The sequence below is a fragment of the Pongo pygmaeus genome, chromosome 5 (genome assembly GCF_028885625.2).
Source record: "Pongo pygmaeus isolate AG05252 chromosome 5, NHGRI_mPonPyg2-v2.0_pri, whole genome shotgun sequence".
Taxonomy (NCBI): Eukaryota; Metazoa; Chordata; class Mammalia; order Primates; family Hominidae; genus Pongo; species Pongo pygmaeus.
In genome coordinates this window covers 161631178-161637703 of record NC_072378.2, presented here as the reverse complement: position 1 = coordinate 161637703, position 6526 = coordinate 161631178, and positions in this window count along the sequence as shown.

Genomic DNA, 6526 nt, shown 5'->3' with positions numbered 1-6526 from the left:
GTGGGGAAAGGCAATATCATTGCTATTCTGGAATATTTGAAAACACGTATGGAAAAGCCTTACTCTGTGTTCTCGGGGCCACCAAGACAGCAAATGGCAGGAAGCAGGAGAGTGATGCTCCCAAACCATTCCATCGGCTTCTCTGCCTTCCCCAGGCCCCTGCAATTAGGTAGGGCCATGTGACTAGCTCTGGCCCATGGGCTACAGGTAGAAATAAGGGGTTTCACTTCCAGACAAGGCGTAGAAGAGATGGGAGCTGTTGATGACTGCAGTATAGCCTGTGATATGCTGACTGATTCCCAAACAAAACCCCACACTATTAGAACTGTTCAAATAGGTCACTTACTATTTATGTTGCCTTGCTCTGGAAGTGTTCAGTGAGAGGCTGAATTTGGAACACGTCATAGAAATTCCTGGCCTAGGTGAGTAAATTTGGTTACTTCTAGGGAAAAAAAGACAGTTTAGGGTGTTACCTTTAGCTATACATAGAAATAAATAACTTTTAAAACAGTTAAAAGAAATCTTAAGTTATAGTTTATAAACATGTAGATGTATATTACTTTCAGATGGCAAAGAATTTTCTAAAATTTAAAGAAAAGAAAAATATTGATAAATGTGAATACATAAGATGTTAAAACTTTACAGATTATATAATGCCATTATGAAATCAGTGCAAATAAGTGGGGGCAATATTTACCCCAAACATGGCATAACATCAATACCCTTATGGTGTAAATGGCTTTGCCAGATAACTAAGAAGAATACAAGACTCCAACAGATAAATTGATAAAAGACATGAACAAAAGCCATATCTTTGTAATCCATAATAAGCTCATGAAAAAAGGCAAACATCATTGATAAACTATCTCTACTCTACTATCAAAAAAATTGAAAAATGACTGATACGCAGTGTTGGGGGCGCCACAGTAGACAAGCATTCCTTTTTCACAATGTGGGTAGCAGCAAAAATTAGTATAGTCTTTCTGGGGGAAAATTTCTAATATATTTTCGTTTTTGACCATGTAACTCCAGGCCTAGGAGCTTATATTGAAGAATCAAATGATGCATACAATGATTTGAATATAAGCATTATTTTTGATACTAAAAATTAATACAAACACCCAACAATCAGAGGATAGCAAATAAGTAATAGCACTCCAACGGAATGAAAGACTACGGGGTCATTAAAAGCCATGTTTGGGAATTATATTTAATGATGTGGAAAATGCTTCACCAAGTGATGCTAAATTAAGAAATAAATATGTATGCATATATATATATATAGTTTGTGTGTAAACACATAAGGTATGATTCTAATTCATAAAAAAACCCAACAGTATTAAAAGACTGTTGTTTCTATTGTTTTAAAATTCTCCATGCACTTCTGATTTTTCAAATTTTCAATAAAAATATTGCTTTAATAATCAGAAATAAACATTTTAACACAATTGATGATAGCAGAGCCAACAGAGAGCAGTAAGAAGGCATCCCTCCTTCATTTTCGGTAGGTGTGTATATTCATACAAACTTTCTCAAAAGCAACTTGGTGATATGTAGCAGGTACTCTAAATGTTTGCACCCTTGACTACCTTTGATTTCCATCACTTCTAGCTAGCTATCCAAAACAACTAACTTCCAGTGAGAGCTTGGAAGTGATTATCAATACTATATATAACAGTAAACATCTGGGAACCTAGATCCAGCAGAAGAGGAATAATCATATAAATTATTGCATATCATGGTATAGGACATGAAGGCCAGTCAGTAAAAATAATGTGTGCATAGTGCTTTCAATGACCTAGGGATATATTATGCTTATAAAAGAAGGTTCCACATGCCCAAAATATATATACATAACATGATCTCAAATATATAAGAAAAAATGCATAAAAATGCCTCTGGAGGATGGGATTATGAGCAATTTTTTCTGTTTCTATATATTTCTATAAATAAAAATTTTTTAAAGTTATAACCTAAAAATAAAAATCCAAGCTCCCCCTTGGATTTTTTATTCCTAAAAATATTTCTCTTTCCAATATAGAAAACAATCTATTTCTTAGGAACACTTTTACACTGTTGGTGGGACTGTAAACTAGTTCAACCCTTGTGGAAGTCAGTGTGGTGATTCCTCAGGGATCTAGAACTAGAAATTCCATTTGACCCAGCCATCCCATTACTGGGTATATACCCAAAGGACTATAAATCATGCTGCTATAAAGACACATGCACACGTATGTTTATTGTGGCATTATTCACAATAGCAAAGACTTGGAACCAACCCAAATGTCCAACAATGATAGACTGGATTAAGAAAATGTGGCACATATACACCATGGAATACTATGCAGCCATAAAGAATGATGAGTTCACGTCCTTTGTAGGGACATGGATGAAATTGGAAATCATCATTCTCAGTAAACTATCGCAAGAACAAAAAACCAAACACCACATATTCTCACTCATAGGTGGGAATTGAACAATGAGAACATATGGACACAGGAAGGGGAACATCACACTTCGGGGACTGTTGTGGGGTGGGGGGAGGGGGGAGGGATAGCATTGGGAGATATACCTAATGCTAGATGACGAGTTGGTGGGTGCAGTGCACCAGCATGGCACATGTATACATATGTAACTTACCTGCGCGTTGCGCACATGTACCATAGAGCCTAAAGTATAATAATAATAATAATAATAATAATAATAAAAAGAGAAAAAAAAGAAAACAATCTATTTCTCTTGCCAATATAAAAAATAACATTAAAGTCTGAAGGTTTAATTTTTACCAATAAAGCCTGAGACTTTAATCTCGTGTTTTTGTTTTTGTTTTTGTTTATATTGGGAAGAGAAAGAATGGGTGGTTAGCTACCACCATTTAGGTACCAAAGCTACCTCCACATTGCTAGAAGGATGGTCACATCTCAGACCTCAGGTGCTTGACTTATCAGCATCACGTGACAGACAGCGGCCACCCCATCCCCTACTTTCTTCCCTGGCCTCCCAGACACCATCTCTCCCCAGCTCTCCTCCTGCCATGGGTCACACCTTCTCAGCTTCTGGTGCTGGTTCCTTCCCTCCCCTAGCCAGCAAATGCTAGAGTCCTACCGCATTGCAACCTCTGGCTGCTGCCTTGTTTACACCACTTTCAAGATGATTTCTTCTGCTTTCATGGGTTTAAGCAGCCTCTACAGTCTAAACACTGATGAATCCCGATATCAGATGAGGCCCTGGGCTCCTACCAGCATCTTACCAGCATGCCTGTGAGGCATCTCCCCTTGTATATCTAATAAACTTCACATGCCCCAAGCTTAATTCCTGCTTTTGCCTACACCCCTTGAAGAAACAATCAGACAAACAAAACGCCAAAAACCTGCTCCACCTACAATCTCTCTTTTTGGTTCATGGCAACCTCATTCTTCCAGTTGCTCCAGCCAAAACCTTGGAGTTCGTCATTAAAATCTCTGTTTCTCTGAACACCATGTCCAATCTTTCAGCAAAATCTTCCAGTTCTACCTGCAAGATATAGCCAGAGTTGAACCACTTCTCAACACCCCATGGCCACAGGCCTGGTCTCAGCTGCCAACACCTCCCGGCTGCACCTGTTGCAAGCTGCTCTCCCTGGTTCCCTTTGGCTCCCTCCTGTCTGGGTGGCCTCAGCCAGATGATTCTGATAACAGGTAGGTCAGATTGTGTCACTCCCCTTCTGAAAACCCTTAGTGCTTCCCGTCTGATCTCACTCACAGTAAAAATCCAACCTTATGATGGCCTAGAGAGGCAGGCAAGCCCTGATCCTCTGCATGCTCTCTGAGCACCTCTCCCGACTCTCTCCCACCTACCCACCGAGCTCCAGCCTCTTTGACCTCCCTGTTGTGCTTCAGGCATCCAGGCGTGGTCCTGCCTCAGGGCCCTTGCCCTTGCCACATCGGCAAATGCCAACCCCCAGCACATCTGCAGCCTGTCACTCTGTGTACCTGGCATGTTGCATATTTACTAGTATTTGCTTCTTGTCCATTTCCCCTCCCCTAAAACGTATGTTCCATGAGAACAGAGACATTACTTTCTTCTCAGTGCCTAGAACAGCACCTGGCAGAAAACAGGCAGTCAAATATTTGTGCAGAAATGGGCACTCACTTGAAGTCCAGGACACCCTGTGGCCACAGGCAAGTCGTTTGGAGCCTGTTGCTGAGAGTATCTGTAGCTGCCTTATCTATTTCACAGGACTACTGTGGGACAATGATACAAGGAAAAGACTCGAAAACATCAAAAGCCCACAGATGCAAAATGCGAGCCGCACCAAGTCTACAGAAGGAAGAAGTTGCTCTATTCTAGGCCAGGGGAGAGGATCTGGTCCTTGACTCACTGCTCCTCCCTAACTGCAGGATGGTGCATAGCTTTGATGTCCTTGCTACGCAGTCTTTAAAAGAGCTCCTCAGGGTGTGGCTGGCAAAGGGCTCCGGGTAGGAAACAGGAGTTTTTTGTTTGGTTGCTTGTTTGTTTATCTCCGTAAGTTGTTGGGACTGCTGAGGACAGATCCAGAGAATGTCATAAAGCTTATTTAGGGAGTAGTCATCGAGGTGGGCCAGGCACTTCATGTACATTATCTCTAATCCTCACAACAATAGCAGCTATCATTACGCATATTTTACTGAGACAAAACCTGAGAGTGGTCAAATGCTCCGACCAAGCCCTAAGTCGGGGCTTTCTTGCTACTATCTCTTATCCCTATCCAGGTTTAGGAAATTCTCGGACCAGCACAAAGTAAAAGAAAGAAAGAACGTTCTCTCTAGTTATTTATTTTGAGATCGGTCCTCGCTTTGTCACCCAGGCTGGAGTGCAGTGGCGCAATCACAGCTCACTGCAACCTCCGCCTCCCAGGCTCAAGTGATCCTCCCACCTTGGCCTCCTGAGTAGCTGGGCCCACAGGCACACACCGTCACGCCCGGCTAATTTTGCCATGTTGCCTAGGCTGGTCTTGAACTCCTGAGCTCAGGCCCACCTCCCACCTCAGCCTCCCAAAGTGCTGGGATTAGAGGTGTGAGCCACCGTGCCTGGCTTACAAAACCTGCTTTTCAAAATACACACATTTATGGACCTTACCATTCTTGTAGTTTTAAACTATACAGAAAATTAAAATTTGCTTCTGTTTAGATTACACATGAAAAACACCCAATGAACTCATTCACTTGTTCATTTAATAAATGTTTGGATTTCTTTTCTGTACTAGCACCAGGCTAGGCACTGCAGACATAGCAGCCACCCAAATAGGAAACAATTCTGCCTCCATTTAGTTTACATTCTAGTGATGAGGACACTAAACATAAGTAAGCAAATACGTGATAGTGTATTAGAAGGAGGTAAGCCCCAAAAACAGAGCAGGGAAAGAGGAGGAGAAGGGGGTGAGGGGGGACTGCAATTTTACACAGAGTGGTCACAGCAGGCCTCCTGGGAAGGTGAAAGTTGAGGGAAGTCTTGAAAGAGATGAGGGGAATGGCCACGTGGGTATGTAGGGAAGGAATTCCAGGTGGAGGGAGCAGCCAGTGCCTGTGTGTTTATTTTTATTTTACTTTAAGTTCTGGGATACATGTGCAAAATGCACAGGTTTGTTACTTAGGTAAACATGTGCCATGCTGGTTTGCTGTACCCATCAACCTGTCACCTAGGTATCAAGCCCTGCATGCATTAGCTATTTCTCCTGGTGCTCTCCCTCATCTCGTCCCCCACTGACAGGCCCCAGTGTGTGTTGTTCCCCTCCCTGTATCCATGTGTTCTCATCGTTCAGCTCCCACTTATGAGTGAGAACATTCGGTGTTTGGTTTTCTGTTCCTGTGTTAGTGTGCTGAGGATGAGGGTTTCCAGCTTCATCCATGTTCCTGCAAAGGACATCATCTCATTACTTTTTAGGGCTGCATAGTATTCTATGGTGTATACGTACCACATTTTCTTTATCCAGTCTATCATTGATGGGCATTTGGGTTGGTTCCATGTCTTCGTTATCATGAAGAGTGATGCAGTAAACATACGTGTGCATATATCTTTATAATACATTGATTTATAACCCTTTGGGTAGATACCTAGTAATGGGATTGCTGGGTCAAAAAGGTGAGTGCAATTGTAGGAACTCTGGATTCCACTCTGAAGGAAATGGAGGGCTGTTGGAGTGTTCTGAATAGAGGAGTTAAGTTTTAAAATGTATTTATGTTTTAAAGGGATCACTAAGGATGCTGTACTAAAAGCAAGGGTGGAATTAAGGGGCTGGTGAGGAGACCCTAATGGTCATCAAAGTGAAGAAGTAGCCATGACTTGGGTCAGGGTCAGGGTCAGAGGAAGTAGTTATTCTGAAGTAATAATGCATAGGATTAGCACACAGGCAAGTTAAGAGACTGCCCTATAAAATAGACTTTTCACTTTAAAACAAAGAGCAAAACAAATTCCTTTAACCATCTCACCTAGAAGGATTTGATTCACAGAAATGTAATCCGTACACATTATTTCATAACACATTTTCCATGTAAGCAAGGTATACCCA